Source organism: Lepisma saccharinum, chromosome 9 (assembly GCF_977018435.1).
Source record: "Lepisma saccharinum chromosome 9, izLepSacc3.1, whole genome shotgun sequence".
In the NCBI taxonomy this organism is placed as follows: Eukaryota; Metazoa; Arthropoda; class Insecta; order Zygentoma; family Lepismatidae; genus Lepisma; species Lepisma saccharinum.
This window is the reverse complement of record NC_139237.1, coordinates 31,225,604-31,246,703: the sequence shown is the minus strand read 5'-3', so window position 1 is coordinate 31,246,703 and position 21,100 is coordinate 31,225,604. Positions and strand designations below refer to the sequence as shown.

The 21,100-nt window shown below is 35.9% G+C and overlaps 1 long non-coding RNA gene across 2 annotated transcripts in view; it reads right to left on the bottom strand.

Annotated features, from left to right (window-relative positions):
* Nucleotides 1–8,878: 8,878 nt before the first annotated feature.
* LOC145991984 (uncharacterized) overlaps nt 8,879–21,100 on the bottom strand; it is a 382,136-nt gene continuing 369,914 nt past the window's right edge. For both annotated transcript variants that reach the window (XR_014442117.1, XR_014442118.1), the window contains 2 exons: nt 14,671–14,727; nt 8,879–9,042 (listed from right to left, as the gene is read on the bottom strand). This is a non-coding gene — a long non-coding RNA (uncharacterized LOC145991984). The remainder of the gene's footprint in view (nt 9,043–14,670; nt 14,728–21,100) is intronic.

Genomic DNA, 21,100 nt, shown 5'->3' with positions numbered 1-21,100 from the left:
ATGTAATTTCTTTACAGGTGCTGCTCGTTGTGGAACTTAGATGTAATGTCTGTGATCATCGGGAAACAAACTGAATAACCTTTTTGGCAAGGCAACAATAGCTATAACCCAATATTGTATTATTTGTGAACAAACGTTGAGTGAAGGTGACACTGTGGTTGTGATAAAAGGCTTAAACGCTAGAAAGAGCAGCAGTTTACGTCAAAAAAGATGGAATATTTGAGAAATTGGAAAATGAGACGAATGAGATTACATATTAAGTGCCGTAAAGACTATACTCGTGAGAATAGTATTACTGCTGCAAGTAATCGTTCGCCACAAAATTCAATACTCCTTTGATCAGCAGTGTATATATTTGACATCAAACGTGATTGCTTGTTTTGCAGTGAAGTTTGTGATTTTGAAGCAGAAACGAGAAAGAATGTGAACAGGCGAGTTAAAATATTTGAAGTTCGATCCTTAACATTCAAGGTACAAATCATTGAAGCTGCCATCAAAGGAAATGATGATTGGGGAAGGACAGTGCTTGATCGAATTCGTACCGTTATTGATGTAGTTGCAGTTGAGGCTAGGTATCACCATCCTTGTTTCACTAAATTTTACACATCCTTACCGACATCGGGAAAACGTGGTAGGCCTGAAGATGAGTGTATTTCTATAGCATTTCTGCAGTTATGCTGCTACCTTGATAATGATAACGACGAGTGTCAGTACTCGATGAATCAACTTATGACGAAGATGAAGGAATATCTACAACAAGATACTGATGTCTCAGAAAAAACTCTTAGGAAACGCCTATGTGATCACTACGGAGAAGACATGATAATAACAACACGTAAAGGGTAAACCGCTACAGTATGATTCCGTGATACAGGATATAAAATATTATCCAAAAGTCGGTACACACAGAAAGAAGAAGATCCAAAGAACGAAAGACTTAGAATTGTTAGAAATGCTGCCGCAATAATTCGGGAAGATATAAGATCTGAAACATATGTATCCAAATCCACATGAATGCTTGAAGACAGCTGATGATATGGTTCCAGAGACATTAAGGGTCTTTACAGAGGGTGTGATTATGAAACGAATAAAGGAAATGAATACTCCATCAATAGAAAATGTGTGTGTATTGAGCATGCTATTATATCAGCAGTAAGACCACGATCATTCAATTCAATGATTCAGATTTGACTTGGAGTTCATCTACATAGACATTTTGGTTCAAGAAATATTATTGATACGTTATCAAGCATGGGTTTATCTGCATTCTACAATGAAGCCGTATTGCATCTTAGTTCTGCAATGTTAAGTGATGAGGAAATTGTTGCTGACAAGGAATCATTCAATCAGTTTGTTTTTTATAATGCAGACATCAATGTTCGGACCTTGGACGGACTAGGAACTTTCCACAATATGGGGAGCATTATGTGCTCTACTCCTGCAAGATCTGTTCTTCCCAGAAAAGAAATTGTTCGATTGAAGAAGCAACCACCAGAATGTTACCTTGCCAAATTTGGTAATGTTCCATTACGCACATACGTTGTGCCTGCTGTCCGTGGCCTGCAGAAAATCAAGATTAAAAAATTGAATTCACCAAACAGGTAGAACCATCAGTGCATGTTGCATCACTTCTTGATTTTGTATGGATGTGTGGAAATCACCTTAATTTGTCACCAAGTCCAAGTTGGGGTGGTTATATGGAGCTTACCACTGAAGGTAGCAACGAATATCACATTTCTGAAATAAGTATATTACCATTTATAAAGCTGCTGCCGACAAGTGCAGATGCCATATACTCATCCCTTAAGTTCGCAGTTGAAGAATGCACGAAACATGGTCAAAATACATGTATTGTTACTTTCGACCAACCTCCATAACCAAAAGCCTCTGAAATTGTTGCGGCTTCTCATGACAACGGAGATCTGTCGTCAGTTGTTCTTCGTCTAGGGGGATTCCACATGCTTATGTCGTAAATGTGAGCGATAGGATACATGATAAGGGGAAGCGGATTGGAAGAAGCTTGGTCAGTAATATATGCTTCAAATTCTGTTGAAAAAATTATTTCTGGACATTCATACGCACGATCACTACGAGCACACTTTATCACACAGTTAGCATTATTAAGAGTTCTCTTTGAAAACATGAATATCACTGATAAGCACAATCATGACATACTCGAGCTTCACCAGTTACTTATGACTTCGAATCCATCTACTGTTCATATAATAACCAACGAAACTGTTAATACATTGTCTGAGAAACTTCATGTACTCATGAACTCATGCGGAAACAAGTCAAAGTTATAAGTTGTGGGTTCAGTATTTCAGACAAATTCAGTTGATTCGTCATTTTATTCGAGCCGAAAGATCAGGTCAGTGAGAGTTACATATCGAGTGTGTGAAGGAAATGCTGCCACACTTCCATGCTGCCGGTCACCTTGCGTATGCACTGTCAGCACTTCTCTACTTACAGCAGATGCTCAACTTACACACGAAGATGTCCCCAGAAGATTACTAAAAGTTCACATCCTAAGGATTTTTCACTGTCAGAAGGTCAAACAAGTTTTGGTCTGGGGTATGGACCGATATGACCATCGAACAGGTCCTTATGCGTACTACGAAAACATCAGGTGGCCTCACACATGGTCGTGGAGTGAGCGATAGTGTGCTGACGAATTGGGTTCAAGAAATGCCAGCAGCTACATACGTATCATACGCAATTGAAGAATTTTGCGAAAAATTTTATGTGTGGAGAGCAACACGTTGAACTAAGACATCACGCCAGGAAAGATACGATAAGGATGTTAAGAAGCTTGTGGCATGGTTTCAAGAACATCCACCGTTTAGAGAAACAAGCGAACTTGTGTCTACTGCTCCTGGTATTGTTGGTGACGAAACAATAAAGTGTGACACAGCAATTGATCTTGGAACAGATGCCATGAAAGCAATGACAAACAGCAATTTTGCAGATGTAAAGTTAAATGGTAACCAACAGAGTAAAACCTTTGTCTGCTGTTGTCTCTAGTATTAGGATGCATAATTAAATCATACCTGTGAACACGATGCACTTGTTTAGTTGCATTATGTGCTCAGGAGACACTTAAGATCTAGCAGCATGTTTTCAGTATGAGTTAGCGCCACAACCACTTTCCTTATTTGATGAGTCAACTGTGATGTGGAAATGTAAAAAAAATCAGTTTTATATGAAGCTCTGGAAAAACTTGTTCCATGTGAAATCACACCTCCGGATGAAACATGCACATATGTTCTCGATGGTGGGCATATACTGCATCGAGTTGTTTGGCCCCGTCAAAAAACTTATAATGACTTGTATACTACCTACGCATCATACATCTTCAATCATTATGGTGCTAACAGCATTGTTGTCTTCGATGGGTACAACTCCCCAACATGTACTAAATCAGAAGAGAGAAATCGTCGTTCAAGGAAACTATATTCTGAAGATATTAAATTTTCGGGAGAAATGATAACGAGCACAACTCAAGAGAAGTTCATAGCAGACAGTAGTAATAAAACAGGATTCATTGAGTCTTTATCCCATTATCTGGAAAGTGTCGGAATTCAGGTGAAGCAAGCCTTAGCAGATGCGGACAGATTGATCATAACCACTGCCGTAGATCTATCTCACACTGATTCAAATGTTGTAGTAATTGGAGACGATATTGACTTACTTTTGCTGTTAATTGTACTAGCTGATAAGAATGTAAATATATACTTTGTGAAACCTGGACGAGGTAATAATATTCCAAGAAGTTGTATAGCTCGCAACAACTCCAGCAAAAACTCTGAGTAGAAATGTGTAATTGTATATTGTTCTTTCATGCGGTGACAGGTTGCGACACAACCTCTGCTTTATTTCGACAAGGAAAGAAGAATTATTTACAATGTTAAATAATAGTGAATTGTTAGTGAAGTTAGTTCAGATATTCAATGAGCAACAGTTTCTGCTGTCTGTGTATGGCTCACCAACCAGCATCAAGTCTTTGGATATATTACGGCCAGAGCACAACTCGGATTGTCGGGGACTTTTAGTGTGTTGTTTGAAATACCATACTGGTGATATCTACCAATTTTTATTTCTGTTGGAATTTTTTCATTCTTTTATGACATTTTGCTTATTTTTACTGTACTATTGATAAGATAACCGAATCTAACTTTTTAGTAATACAAGAAAAAACATAGACTTAAATGCATAGCAAATAGTACTATTCTCTCAGCACGACACATTTTCGAGATTATGCACTGACCTGCACTGACCTTTGCAGGTTTTTTAGTTAACTCGTAATCCTCGTCAAAAACTACGGTAACATCATAATGTCATATTGTACAGAAGAGGGAGGACATCGCCCACCACCGTTGCCAGCCATAAATCTCTCTCTCTCTCTTCATCTTACAGCAAAGTTGGCATCTCTATTTTTTTTTAGTTGTAAGTAAATTGTCAACACACTCTAGTTAATAATGCTACATATTATACGCACACACGTACACACATACTATATTACCACCCACCCATCTCTCTCTCTTTTACGACAGTATATATGTTTGTTGATTAACCTAACCTAACCTAACCTAACCTAACCTAACCTAACCTAACCTAACCTATCTTCTTGTTTAGTATATGTAGGTTGGCAAAAATTGCTTTATGCACTGTAACGCAAGCCTCAAGCAAAGTTGCCAGCTTCTTGCTTTAGGTTAGGTTAGACAAAAAAACTGTAGGTGGGCTGTCGGTTGTTTAACTCTCCCCTCTCTCTCTCCTCTCTTTTTTTTTGTAAAAAGCCATGGCAAAAATACCAGTAGGTTGGCAAATTGCTTTATGCACTGTAAGGCAAGCCTCAAGCAAGGTTGCCAGCTCCTTGCTTTAGGTTAGGTTAGGTTAGGTTAGGTTAGGTTAGAGTAGGTTAGGTTAGAGTAGGTTAGGTTAGAGTAGGTTAGGTTAGGTTAGGTTAGAGTAGGTTAGGTTAGGTTAGGTTAGAGTAGGTTAGGTTAGGTTAGGTTAGGTTAGGTTAGAGTAGGTTAGGGTGGGTGTTGGCAGCTGTTGGTTGTTTAACTCTTCTCTCTCTTTCTCTCCTCTCTTTTTTTTGTAAAAAGCCATGGCAAAAATACCAGTGCTTTATGCACTGTAAACCAAGTCTTAAGTAAAATTGCCAGCTCCTTGCTTTAGGTTAGGTTAGACCAAAAAAAGCTGTAGATGGGTGTTGGTACTTGTCGGTTGTTTAACTCTTCCCTCTCTCTCTCCTCTCTTTTTTTTTTTTTTGTAAAAAATTATGGCAAAAATACCAGTAGGTTGCCAACCTTGCTTTATGCACTGTAAACCAAGCCTCAAGCAAGGTTGCCAGCTCCTTGCTTTATGCACTGTAAGCCGAGCCTCAAGCAAAATTGCCAGCTCCTTGCTTGAGGCTAGGTTAGACCCAAAAAAACCTTGGTGATTTTTTTCGAGTAAAATATTAGCAACACTGCGAGAAAATAAAACTTATGCCTTACGAGAAAAATCCATTAAGGCGAGCCTCAAGCAAGATTGCCAGCTCCTTGCTTGAGGCTACGTTAGACCCGAAAAACCTTGGTGATTTTTTCGAGTAAGCAGCTGGCAACACTGCCATCAAATGAGGCTCATGCCTTACGAGACAAATCCATTAAGGCAAGCCTCACTGAGCCTCAATAGAGGTCCGTCAACCCGGGCACTTCCTCTACTGTAGTCAATAGCCTAGAGTGAGTGCTGTGGGGCACAGGGATACTTTAATAATATTACAAATGTAACATGTTTACTGAAATGCCGAATAAAATATCAATTTCCCAGATAGAAATAACTGGAATTATGTTCCTAGGAAATAAAACGTTAACATTAAATGCGCATATTTTGGGAAAAAAATACATATATGTGGTTTAGAGGAGGATTTTCCTTTATTCAAGTTGTAGCAAATCTTGTTTTTGAAGTAAAAAGGATGAAATTATCACCCCTCCCCAGTGTACATAATTTCTAAGTACCAAACTACTTACATTATGTTTGTTTTATACGAGTCCAATGAATTGAATAAGTGTAATTTCAATTTGCACTCAGAGAGGGTCCGATAGAATTTTTGCTAAGTCAAAAGTGAAAAAAGTGACATTTCAAACATTAATAGGATGATTGATTTGTTTGATGTACATTTTGATGTTTTAAGTCCACTTTATGCACAGCAAGGCTAATCGGGACTGGACCTACAGTTCAAAGTGAGATATGAGCCACTATGTGAATCCACCAGGTATCGAATCCGGGACCTGATTACAAGTTGACGTTGATTAATAGGATGAGATTCCGCTACCTTGCATACTTAATGATTAAGTATCTAGGAACCAAACAACTTGCATTACTTTACTCGCTTTGGAAGGAGCCATTGGAATTATCCTCAGTCCATCGTGTAAAAAAATTTATTCCAGAAATGAATTGGTTGAGATTCGCAATCCTGGGTTATATAATAATTCAATTTGCAAGATATAAACTTGGATTACATTTAACATATAGCAAAGATTAAAATGAGCAAAGCATAATAATTTCTTGACAAGGTTAGAGTGGTTTGTATTTGACCAGCAATCTATGCAATGATACAATTCAGTGGTGTTAATAAAGAAAACACACAGGATCCTCTTACAACGCAACCTAAACTTCAATTTTTTGCTGGTAAAAATAAACCTCGGCTAAATTTCTTGTATAACTAGGAATAAAATTAGAGCATTCTAGTATACTAGGGTGTGGAATTGGTATTTCATTGGTGCATGTTCGAAACCATAGCATTCAAATCAATAGAATACTGTTCACCAAACCCCAGCTACTTAACCTGCACATTAATAACATTTTGTGCTTATCACGTTTTACAGTGAGTAATGAGTTTCGTAAATTCCCTAGGTGGAAGAACAGGTTCATATTGGTCCACTGGCAAGTATTGATGGTATATTTCAACTTATATTCATGCTCAAATTCTAAAAATGTTAAATTTATTTAAAGTACTCTCGAGCTAATGCATGTGTTCTTTTCAAGCTGGAAAATGTATATTATTTATCCCAGAAATCGGCGAAATTGATTTTATTTTGCAGTCCATTTCATCTAGTAGATAGGATCTTGACGTTTCATTAGTCGAGTTATGTGTCTCTAAATTGACATATTACTGAAGCATAATGAACATGTGTAAATTCTTTTGCTCCCTTGCAGCCAGATCTGGTTCTTTCGTGCACTCATTTTGCTGTGAACTGGAGAACTCACCCCCGTACCCAACTATGATGCCACCACTTGCTCATGGAAAAATACATAGACCAACTTTGTACGTGACGTGATATTGTTATTTATGCCGCGTCACCCCACTCCCCCTTACATCCACATCTACTTTTTCATAGCACCGCATTTGACTTGAATGACATAATATTGTTATCCGGGATTCCTTTATTTTGGATTTCATACAATCTACGGTAGATTATTGAGATGGGTGACACCGCCGGTTCTAGACGATGAAATCTCAGAAAAAAATTGTCATCACTTTAAAGTTCATGACGTTTGGGCGCCTAGGCGGAATTTCACCCCTTACACCCCATCAATCACGCTGGACTTCAGCTGACTGCTCTGTCTTTCACATTGATATAATGTTCTCTTTCAATTACCTGGACGGATTAGTATTTAGAACAGACAAACGAACCAGTGTCTATTATCGCTCCCCGTCCAATAGCGAAGCCATTGTAAGATTGTGTATAGCATCTTATTCTAAAACCAATTGTTTAAGGGAACATTTTGGACTGAACAAATTTAAATTACACGTTAGAAAGGAATTGCACTATCGGAGAATTCAGAAGTTATGTGTAGATTTATTTTTGTCCACTAATTGGGACTGGACCTACAGATTAAAGTGAGACACAACCACTATTTGCTTCCCCCGAGTATCGAACCCAAGATGTCTTCGTTACATGGCGACGACGTTACCACATCGAGAAGGCTCCTAATGTTGTGTGTAGGAAATGAGCATGCCAGGTGTAATATAAAGAGTGTCAAAAAGAGGAGAAATTTTGAAACGGAGTTATAGGTGAAGAAAATAAATACTGCAAGAGATTTCATCATATCAGTAAATAGCGCAGAACATACCATTACATAAATTACGTACCGCTGATGAAATGGGTAGACAAGATCTTCAATATAACGTCCAGTAGATGGCCGTTTTCTAAGCAACGATTCCTGCAGTCATCGAGGAACATCCTTCATAGCTCAACGTAACATGGTTACAGGAATCTGCGAAATTGCCTTACAGCTCCTTTCGACTAGACATGTTACAATGGAAGAATAGCTCAGATTCCTGTGGACATGTTACGTGGAGCCATGCAGGATGTCTTTGAATATGTAGTCTTCTACTGAACACGATTATTATGTTCTAAAACTTTCCATCTCATCAGCGGTATGTAATTATGTAATGGTATCATCTACGCTATTCATTTCCATGATTAAATCATTTGCAACTATTTGCTTTCTTCACCTACACCTCCGTTCCAAACTTTCCCGTTTTCTTAAGAAATCCTTTAGTAATCAATCCTGCAATATTGACACACATCTCGTAAGAACGCTAATTTTATTACTTATAAATTATCTTAGAAGACACGAAGGTATATTATTTTAGTTATTTCTGTCACTTTCTGATATTTAACATGCTCTATCGGGCATCAGCAAAACTTGCAAAAAAAAAGTGGACCGAGAGGTTATTATCCTAGGCATCACAAGTAATTGGATAAGGATTTTTTCCCCTTGGAAGAGCAAGATATGAACCTTTCAAAAGTTAACGGTGGGGAAAAATATTTGGAATTGTTCAATTTATTATAATTTAATTTTAAATTACATAATCATGCTAGTATTATTAGTGTAAATTATCCTTTATTAGTAACATCGTTACAAGTGAAATTTGTTTGAAAAATATAGTAAAACAGGCAATTCTTTAATGTTTGTGTGTTCCATTTTGAGGAAGTGCAAAACGTGCGTGAATCTCTGAAACTTCAGTTTCATTTTCAAATTGGAAACCTGAAAAACAAAATCCACTCTTATTAAAATCAGATATAAAAGCTATAACGAATCATATTTAGTATTATAAATAACCAATTTCATATTTGTATTTTAAACATAGAAAGCGTGGATAACTTCAAAACATATGTCACATTCAATTTGGCTAAGTCTACAGTCTCAGGAAATTTTGCTGGCAGCACTCCGACTAGAAAACGCTTCAAAAAATTGAATCTGCCATTCAAATTTAAGTTTGCTTCAGTAGAGAAAATAGCTTTAGTCACAGTTCTTTTCACAGGATGATCAACGCAAGGTTATCAGTATTTGATATTTAATCACCATTGCTTAATTGTTGATTTTCTAACGGGAATAACCAGACATAATAATTTCATCCTAATATTGTGTACTCAAATCGCAATGAATAGCCTCAGTTATATTTCACCATCTTTATACATGTAATTAAATGTTATTGGGTGTGTGGGTATGTAAGTATATGCATTCGTGTCCCTTATTTGAACATATTTCACATTGTTTTCCTTACATGAGACGATATTTTATTAATTATTTTACATATTAATTTTTAGTTGTTGAATTTACTAATTTGTTTATTTCGGTAATAGTGGTGATCGTAGCTGAAAGTAATGCAAAAATTACGTTGTTGAGGTAAACAGCTTGTTGTAAAATCACTTTATGCATTCATAGGCTAATTGCATCTCCACGTACGTTTAAGTTGGAATCTCAAACATTATGCAACCTGACTGAAAAACAGAAAGTGCATAATGATTACAAGACGTTAATATTTTACCAGTGTACTCTTGAAAACACCTACAATAATGATGTAAAAAGGTGTTGCATTATATGTTAATTATTTGCATCACAACATTCTAAAACTTTAGGTTCACCACACTCAATTATGGTAATTGCATATTCAAATAAATATAAAAAAATATATACAATTTCTACAATCAATTAATTTTAAAAATTATTTCAGAAAGGAATATACAAATTTACCAATGTTGTCTCATATAATCAGAACTAAAAATCCCTCTCCACAAACTGAAGTAAAACAGAATAAATTCTTCAAAAATAGTAATACATGCAAAAGGAAAAAATCTAGTGGTTTTTAGAAACAACATTTTCTTTTCTGCCGTAAATGTTTTTAAGACTATATTTTTGTACACTAAACACTCATATTAAAATAGAAACGAAAAATAAACTGAATATTTAGTCAACTTAAGTACTTGTAATGACATCGAGTTGACCATTGTAATTATTTGTTACGTTTTTATTTAACGAATAATGTATAATAGCTCTTACATTCTCACATGTTTATTTATTATTATTGGCAGCCATAGTTTCACTTATTTTAACATTAATAAGTATATATATATATATATGAGCGAAAAAAAATCATATTAATGTTAAAATTATAAATTTTTCAATGTTGCCTACTTGATCGTCGTTAAGTACAGAACTCTTTAATACTGATGTATCTACATGTGTAATAACAACAAGTTTAAGTTATATACATATATAAAACACAAGTTGTTTCATTAACCCTTAAGTCTCACTGTAGTGTTCTCATGTGGTTTGTTAAAAGAACGACGTGTGGAGACAGAAAATTTTTATACGTGTGACTGCTGCGAGGAGCGGAACATTTTCTTTGGCGTCCAGCGTCGTAGCATCCAGCTTCCTCTCTAGTCTTAAATTTTGGGGAAGGTGGAGGGGAGAGAAAATGTAAGAGAATAATTAATATTTCTTCAGTATTCAGTAACCATCCGAATGCATACCTTATGAGAGCTAACTGTGTTTGGGAAAAATCAGAACCATAGACATCGTTAGGGGGTGGGGGTTGCTAGCAGTTCTGTATGCTTTTTTCACTTGAAGAAAGCAGTTAAAGTTTCCTACTATTCTCTTTATGTGAACAATTTATCAGGCGACCGGACCCATGAATATATTTTTGTTTTTTTTAGTTATTAAAGGAACTTTTCATCATTGATATTTTGTCGAATTAAATTTTCCAGGGACAGAGAGTTCCATTCCAAACATTTGTAAATAGTGGCAGGCCGAATGAGAAAATTTAGTATTATTATTTCTCCTAGCAAGTCAAAGTTTATAAGGGATGAAATTGCATTCTTAATCCTTGTATTATTAACAATGGGAATTAAAATTGACCCAGTCCGAATCGAAGAAAATAAGCAAATACAAACCCATAAAAATCTTCGAAATTTCTTTAAATTAGTATGAATTCTTGCATATTTTTCTAAATTCCTAGCATTAATTGTTCTTTCAAACTATTTGAAAAAAAATGTATGCACAAATTTGTATTGTGCCTTTAAGCAAAACGCATTAGACCAAGTTCAGATTTTCATTCAGGAAAGTATAATGTTAAAGTTAGCAGACACGAATAAATAACTATTTTGTAGTTCAAGCTGGTTAAGGGCAGTTCTGTAGCAGAAAGACAAGGTAGATATTTAGTCCCTCGTGAGAGTGGAAATGTTTCAAAAGTCTTAAGAAAAATATGTTAGGACTTTCAATACTCCTTGGTCCTAAAGAGTAAGTAAATTTTGTCAAAGAAATTATGTAGACATACTTGGTACCCTACCAACTTCCAAAGGTTTTCAGTACGTAATTATAATTGTCGAAGGTATATCTAAATTGTACATTTAAACAACAAAGGAAAAGTTCATCCAAAAGTAATTGAAAAATTATCTAATTTATTTTTTGACAGCAGGATTTGTGTGGATGTAAATCATGACAACACGTTCTCTTTTTGTAATTAACTTCCCTTTTCTTTACATTAAGCATGAAACATATTACTTTTTCACCTTATTATATTAAAAGTATTTTGGATCAAAGGTATAAAGCTTTGTAGCACTAGTGTTCTTCTTTTAAATATAATATGCTCCTGAACTGGTTCAGTCAAAAAGTGCTTCCTCTCAAAAAGGATCTGGACCTGTTGTATAGGTATGAAGTATCCTTTGAAGAGGTTTGATGTGCGCAAAGGAAAGCTCCTGGAAGTTTGTGCGTGACTTTATATCTTCCAAGAAGGGCAAGGTCGGATAGGAACACAGGTAGCATTAATGTTTCTTTAAATCGTGCCAATTTAAGCTTTGCTTTACAGATTGGCAAAGAAACAATATACCACTCTGTTTACCCCGCTAAGTAGTGATGGGAATATTGCTTGTGGAATTACGATGAGAGGGTTGTGGGTTTGATTCTTGGGAGTGCTCGTCGATGGGTAAGATATTTTTCGTAATCTTTTTATAATTTCTGAAATTGTGTGTATGCATGAAGGGTAGTTCGGGAGCGGGTGATCGGAGGATGGAGATGGCGTGTCTGACGGTGTTGGAGGAGATGCTGTATAATCAGAGGCAACACTCAGGAAATGATCTAAATATTTGTCTAGATCTGTGTGGTGCGAATCATTCATCCATGAGGGACGGTGGACGGGATTGTCGAAGGCCTAGCGTTAGAAAATGCAGTGTGCAAAACATTTGAGCAAAGAGAAGAAACATATTTCAGTGAGCAAGAGAAACGCAATTCCAATTTAAATTCGGCATTTCAATTGGAAGTGGATGAATGGTCGCTGAGTATCAGGTGAATAAAAGGCTGAATTTACTTCCAAAGACCGTTCGCTCTCGAAAGGTTCAATGTCGCTGAAGTCGCCTTATCATGACGCCTCAGGTCGTCGCCAATTGCATACTCTTGACTGATTGATTAGTTGGTTTGCTTTACTTTACTTAATTTTTTTTTTGCCACTTTTGGCTACTTTGCGAAGATAGGGATGATGAAATTGATGAATGGACATTCATAAACATCCATGCTCAGGATGAATTTACTTCCAATTTCATACTCTTGACTGATTGATTAGTTGGTTTGCTTTACTTTACTTATTTTTTTGCCACTTTTGGCTACTTTGCGAAGATAAGGATGATGAAATTGATGAATGGACATTCATAAACATCCATGCTCAGGCTGAATTAACTTCCAAAACCGAAATCTGAACCCAGTATTCGGTCTTGTAGTGCGATGTACCAATTGCATACTATGTCTGTTTGCATGATTGTCAGTGTTCGCTCTGTCTCTCTTATCAATGTATACACACACACTCACGGACGTGTACACACTCTGTGTGTACATATGAAGAATTCCATGTTAAAGTAACGTTGAATTAAAATTTTGTAAAATTTTAAAACTTTTTAACCTTAATCTACTTGTGGGTTAACAATCTCTCTTTGTTTTGTATAAAAACTCAAGTATTATACTGAATTAAGTATAATGTTAGGAGGTAATTTACATATAGTTCGTTTATTTTAATTTTTAATTATTTCTTTTTCTACTGTGTTCCAACCGGTACATACGAAGAGAGTTAGTTTCTTATTTAACTTCTAAATTTATCTTCTACACCACGAGAATATTAAAAGGTCAATTACCTTCTCTCCTTCTCTTACAGATTACCCACAAAAGTTGAAAACCATTATTGATATTTGCACGAAGTGGATATTTTGTCATTCTCCGTCTGGTGCTCTCTAACAGTGTGCAAAAAAATTAGCAGGTTCTCTGCAGTGGCCAGCCGACTGAAGCACGTCCATAGAAAAAACAGCATTTGATCACGCTGAAATAGCAAGCTCTGTCCAGGAAGAGTTCAATATAAATTTTTCACCTGTACGAGGGGAATTTTTGACGCCACCTCCATAATATACTTTCCAATCCCAATGAAAACCTTGATCATGTTACTGCTATTAAGTATTATTTTTAAACATTTTAAGAACTACTGGAAAAATTGTTTATTGTATACGTAAATGCATTTATATAATACCTGCATAATAATATCAAAATAACAATAATGGTACAAATGAAAAAAGGGCAGTATTGAGCATTTTTACATTCTTGAGTACCTCTTTGTTGGAACCTAACAATTGACTGTATATCTGAAAATACTCAGCATGAAATTAACTTTTATATTTCCTTTGGATCCATTATTTTTTTTATATACATATCATACATGTTACTAACTTTCTCCACTCCATTATTTTCAGTAAAACCACACTTTTTCATCTTCATCTTCAGTTTCCATCTGTTTTTTTTTTTGAAACTTCTTTCTTTCCATTTCCTATAATTGTTTCCAATATGAAACATACGGTTGTAACAAACTTAAAAAAAATAGCCACGCATTATCAAAATTAAGACTTTTGCGCTATTCACCGAAAGCACATAGATTTGGCCCACACCGAGGATCCCGCCTGGTGCAGTCGCTCAGCCCTTCATCCGCCCCTGGCGCTGTAGACATCACGCTCTTGCGCGTGAGTTCACCTCCTCTCATGTGCGTATTTCTTATCGATAACAGACAATATCATTTCATGAAGTTTGGTTCATATGATTGTTCTTGATGGAATAGCCACTGTAACCAAAATGTTCAGATAGTCTCACACTCGAAATTCATTTGTGTGCTTATAAGGAGTTAGATGAAATTAGGTATGGCGAAACCGGCATGGACTCTTTACACGCTAATAACTAAAATATAGTTACATTTTACAATTTTACCTCACACTGTTAAAAGATACAAAATCTGCAGAGTGATTCCTTGACAGTAATAGACCAAATATATTACATTGTCATATGATGGATTTAAATGTATATGCTTACCTACATACCCATACCCGTGCAATACAGAGGTGCGCAACAATGTTCATCACCTTCAATCTGTAATTGTACGGAAAAATGTATTTTCAGTTTCGGCTTACTAAAATTTTAATCACTGCTAATTATCGAATTGAATTCTCTAAACTTATATGTTACCACAAGATATTTTTCTTATATTTCTATGACTACTATTATTAAATTTCTTAGTTATTAAAGTTATGTAAAATTATTGAAATAAATTAACTTTGAATCTTAATATTTAAAATTTGTTTTCTATATTTATTAGTTGTAAGTTTGTGTACACACGAAATTTGAATATATTGGTACAGGGACTTGCATAAGGAACCCTAAACACATTATTAAAAATTGCTATGAATCTCTTCATTAAAAATTAAAAATAATGATTGGCATACAAAGTGTGAACATTCAAGAAACAAACAATTCAGTACAATTATAAAACAAGGAGCATTTGGGTTAAGATAGTGCCATAAATCGCATGGTGTTGCAGTGCCAATCTGCCCAGCATGTTCTGCTCATCGCAGATCTGACCATGCTAAAGGAACATTCATCGATTTAGAAACTACCATCATGGGAATATCACACAAAACATGGGACATTTCCATTCGCAGATTGAACTCTCTAACAAGTGCATCAAGATTTGATCATATTTGAACACATCTTTGCACACAACCCACACACCGTTAGTGGAGGCTTTATACAGCTTTGATAATTATAGGTTGCAGACGGGGCTTAGCTCCTTAAAATTTCCTCGGAAAGACACATCAACCTCTTGCACTGTAGGTTCTGATTATGCTTGATATTGATCATTCACTTCATTTCCAGTTACCGGAAGAAATACATACTGAAACAGGCGTTGTGAATTATGTGGATATATTCCGTACGTAACGAAATGACAGAACGAATGCTGCAGAAGGCCAATTGATTGATACCTTTACCCGTATATTTTTGTGTGTTTTAACACCTGTGATTGTGAAGTACATTAGTATATCAAGCAGAAATTAGCTGCTATTATTCAAATGCAATGAAATAATTGCTTGTATGTTTGTCCAAACAAAAGCCTGTCAGTTGAACCCTATTGTAGCATTTGACCATAAATAAGAAAATATTGATTGATTTGTTATTTTAAGTCCACTTTATGCACAGAAATGCTAATCGGGACTGCACCTTCAGTTTATAGTGCGATCCGAACCACTATGTACCTTAACCGGGTATCGAACCCTAGACCCCTTGATTTCAAGGCAATGACGCTACCACTGTACCATCGGGAAGCCTATAAATTTGAAAATGAGACACCAAATAGCAGCAGCGTGCTGGTAGTGTCCGTGCACACATAATGGAAGGAATGCTGTCGCACATTTGAAAGCAGAACTTTGGATGGATTATCATAATCAATTTAATCTTCGTTCACAACGCCATTTTTTAATGTTCGTGTTTCTGATGTATCTTTTTGCGCAACGGTAACGAATTAAGGCTGGATTTGATTTTCATTTTCAAGATTTTTTGTACGAAATCTTGTTATACGTAAATAAGTTATGACGTTATAATTGTTAGATTATGACGTTATACTGGATAAATGAAAATGAGATCACATCTAAAAAAAATACATCTGTTTCTCAGCATATCGTAATTTCTACTTCTTATTAAATTATTTTCTATGAAAACTATAAAAATGTTGCTTTGTTGAAAGAATAAACAATGAATTCGAGATAGGAAAACTGTAAAAGTGCAACTTTTCTAACAGGGGTTATTTCACATTTCATAGATACGGTGTTGCTTTCATTCATGCAGAGATGATGTAAAATTTATTTATAGTTGCTTCTAATTACCACACTGTCATATTTCTACAATTCTGCAGAATTTTATGACTTGTTGAGTGTAACAAAACGGTTAAAGGAAAGCCAGGAATTGTAATTACTAATGCAATAGAGTGTCAAATTTTACATTTTCAGAATGGAGAAAAATTCGGGGAAAATGTTTGAAAAATTATATATCCAAATACTACACTTGGGGGAAAGCTTATCTTCATTTGGAAGCAGGAGAGAGTAGATGATGATTCTTGTAGCCCCTCACCCACTCACCCACTATTATAAATTTATAGCACAGTAGACATTCAAGATGAAGACGGGAGGTAATAAACAAATCTCATTACTCTATCTGGAACGACCACAATGGACTTTAGGATCACATTCGTTTTTGTTTTTTTAAGTATGTGTATTTCTTTTATACCATGAAATTGATCACACAAGTAGGAAGATTAACCTCGCAAAATTGATACAGGCTGAATTATTGTCTTGCCGCACCCTGTGGTCTAGAGGTTAGGACATCGCGCTGTGACTCCAAGGGTCCCGAGTTCGAATCCCGCTCGGGCTTGTTTGTTTGAGAATGTCCATTCATACATTTCATCATTTCATCACTCATCCCCATCTTCGCAAATTAGCCAAGAAGCACAATAAACTAAATCAATCCAATCAATCAATCAATCAATCAATTAATGTCTTAAGAGATTCCTGATTAATGGTTCTTCGTCGCAAAGTCACATAGCAGAATTTGCTGTGTTGATGAAAGCTGGCTGACCCTCAAGGTGGAGTGTATAGCAATGCGTCATACGATAATTTTCTTTCATGTCACGGGCATGAGAACGTTTTGGAAATTTTTAAGAATGGTCAAATCGGGTAACTTGTCTCTGGAAGTGAGGTCTATTTTCAAGGGTGCAAAACTGGAGAAAACTTTCAACAGAGAAAGGGAAGGAAACTTTATAGAAAAGAGTTACAGAGATGAACAAACATAATAAAAATGAAACTCAGAAACTAAGGAAGAGATACAGGATAGAGGGGATTACATGTTTCCAAGTTGAAAGTTACTGGCATAATTTGGTGAATTTGGTGATTTGAACCTACAACGTTTCGTTCTTGACAAAAAAGTAAAACAAGGAGTCCATCCAACCAACTTTCATTTTTTATGAAATAGCCTAAGCGGTAGTATCCCCCGTTTATTTTACTTCTTTCCCTCAAGTTTTACATTTCTGAGTTTTTCAAAATTTTCAGTTTTTCTCATTTGGACAAACAAACATATAAATGATTGCAGAATCGTCATTTATAACGGCATTTCAGATCTTGATGTCGTTCGAGATTATCGATGACCGGGAGGACGTGAACAGTAAGGATTGATTACGATAGGAGGTTAGGGAGGGGGAATGAAAAAGACATCCTGGATACTGGAATACATGTTGTATGTCTTTATATTTACAGAAATCAGGTGACATTACTACAGGCTTATCTGAAACTCGTTAACCCAGAACAGGCGCGCGGGACACATATGTAGACCAACCGATTTGTTTGACACGCAATGCCATCTGATGAGTCAGGTGCATTGCTCCCAGTACCTTCCTACCTCTTCTCTTTCTAAGTTTTAAATGTGCTTACACACTTCTAAGTATAAGGTACTCTGCGTTGTTAGGGTCAGGGCTACATAATAGCCCACGCGCCAATTCGTGTCATAGAGGGAGAAAAATACAAACCATCATTTCCAGTGGTAAACTATGTATTCTGCAATGGTTTGAAGACAGCTCGGAAGCTGAAGACGTTATTACAAATGATAATGATGATGGAGAATAAGATGACGTCATTGAGGACATTCGCTCAGGGATAATGTAGAGGATATGGATCAGAGCAATCACCTGACATACAGTGATGAAAATGGAACCGATTTGGGAAGATATTTTCTTGCCAAAGACAATTTAAATGAAATAAAATACATCCCTGGAAACTCCTACGTCCACACACGATCACTCAATATAGTTTTTCGCTTGCCTGGAGTAAAACGGAAATGGAAAAACCCAGTCGGAACTGTAGTGTTTTGAACTTTTTCTCAACAGTAACATTTTGTAAATTATCACCGTTTGTACTATTATTTATATTGATCTAGTGGAAAAAGGTATCTTCATTGGGATGCGAGAAACGCAGTGAAAGTAGATATGCACGCATTCTTTGGTATTCTTCAACAGTGTGCTTACCTTTCATTCATTCATGAAAATAAGACTTTAGTTTGGACTGATCTAAGCTCCTTACATGTAAATTTTACATTTAAATATCTTTGTAAAACATTTTTTGTGTGTTTTTTTATTTTGTTAAAAAACCTTGAATTTAAGGCTCGACTGTACTTTTGGCATCCGAATGGGCGATTTTGTTTTCAAAATTTTCCTCTCCATTCGAAAAACTGCTGTGATATTCCAAGATCTGAAAAATTAAATCAGCTTAGAATTCCTTCTAGAGCATTGGAATGAATTTTCGTAAACTTTGCTTTCACTGTTATCTAGATAATATAATTATATTAATAGACTTACTTAATCGCAAAACTATTGATAATATCTAGATAAAAGTGAAAGCAAACTACACAAAAATTCACTTCAGTGCTCTAGAAGGAATTCTTAGCTGACGTAATTTTTGAAATTTTGGAATATGAAAGCGGTTTTCGAAAGGGGAGGAAAATGTTTTAAAAAAATCGCCCATTCGGTTCCCAAATGGTCTTCTCAAAGCTTGTACTAAAAAAGTCATTTTATACAATGTTTTTCATTTCATCGCAATATTCAACTAGCGTAATATATCACAATATGATGATTACATAATATTTATGCTTATAACATACATTTTTGTACACAATTGTCTTCACTAAATGGATGCTAACAACATTTTGAAAAAAATATGTGAAAACTGTTTAAGTATATTTTATCATAAATTTTCGAAGGAACTTTTTTTAAAAAAAATTACGCATTACGTTCTCTTGTAAACAAACTCTCATTTTTCAAAAACAAAATTTGAAATTGCCATACAACGGGTTCAAAACGACCAAAAAATTGCCATGAAACAAATGTCTCTTTAATTTTGAAATAATGTTTCGATTTCTTTAATAAAGAATGTCATTGGCTACATATGTAGCAAGCGCGACTAATAGTGTAACAAATTTTGGCGCTCCTGTTCTATGTTTAACTAAGAGGAATCTATCTATTTTTCTTGCCCTTGTGCCTGTATAATGTATAATCCTTCTAACCGTTATGGGAGGGGAATCAATGGTTTTCTTGCCTGCAGGTCTGTTCCCATGAGCTGCAAATTTTGCTAGTTATACGTTTTTGCCTTTAAGGAGGTAAAAGTAACACTGGCTCATGGAATGATTTGTGTTTCACAGTACATAGAGTGTGGTGCATTTTCATGGTAAAGAATCAAATATCCTCTGAAATTATCGCGGCCACGTCAATTGGCTCTCTTCATTCTATGGTCACTTCCGTTCCCACTTCTTATATTGGTTATCTGGAGGAAGAATAGATGAGGAAGTAAAATGAAGAGCACAAATGGGTGGTGGAATATATCAAAGCGTAAAACAATTAATATGGAACAGGAATGTAACTCTGAAATGCAAGAAGGCAATATATAACACATACTATGTGCCATTAATTACGTACGAAGCAGAAACTTACTTGGATAATGACAGAGAGAGACAAGATAAAGATGCAGGCAGTGGTGATGAAATTCTTAAGGATAATATTTTGGAAGTTAGATAGGATAGAATAAGGAATGAGGAGATCCGACATACAGTTGGTGTGTTGAAGTTTCAGGGAAGAGAGATCAGGCACAGATGAAATGGTTCGGACACATGATGAAGATGGATGCAGAAATTTTACCAGTAGGAACTTACAATGCAAAAGGAGTGGGTTTAAAGCCAATGGAGAAACCAAGATGTCGGTGGAAAGAACAGATGGCAGAAAATGTTATGAGAAGAGAACAAGATTAGAACACTGTAGAAAGAGAGGAGTGCTGGAAGACCAGGAAGAAATGAAGGGGATTGACTTCTATGCAGACTCAACCAAAGGCATGAAACAACGAAAGATAGTAATGCTGATTAGTGGGGAATCGAATTGTTTCCTTTATTCTTGTCTCAACTTGTTTTATTAACTCGAATACATTGTGACATAAGGCAAGCTTTGGATTCCTATCTTGAAATTCTGAGCCTGTGAGAGGAAAATTACCCAGTTGAGAGGAAAGTGCTTCTATAGAATTTGTAGTTTGGCCGGTAGGTGTCTGGTTCGTTTTGATCTGTTTTAGATGGTTGGTGGTTGGCTCCGCTCTGCGGTAGATCTGGGAACTTGAAGGGATTCGTCGCGGCGAGACAAAGTGCAGGAGGAGAGGTAGTTGTGGGAGTGGATTGAGTGCCAGGAGAACAATTGTTTATCAGGAAAGACAGAAAGGATGTTGGTTGAATGTTACTCGGGAGACAGGATTAAGCAGCAGGAGAGAGAAATCTAAGAGAAGCTACTACCTTTAACGCGGTTGCCTGGACAGCTGCTCCGGTCTGTAAAGGTTGCAGTAATTTTGAGAACAGAGAGGGAGAATACAAAATTTGTAGTTATTTTGCTAGGGTT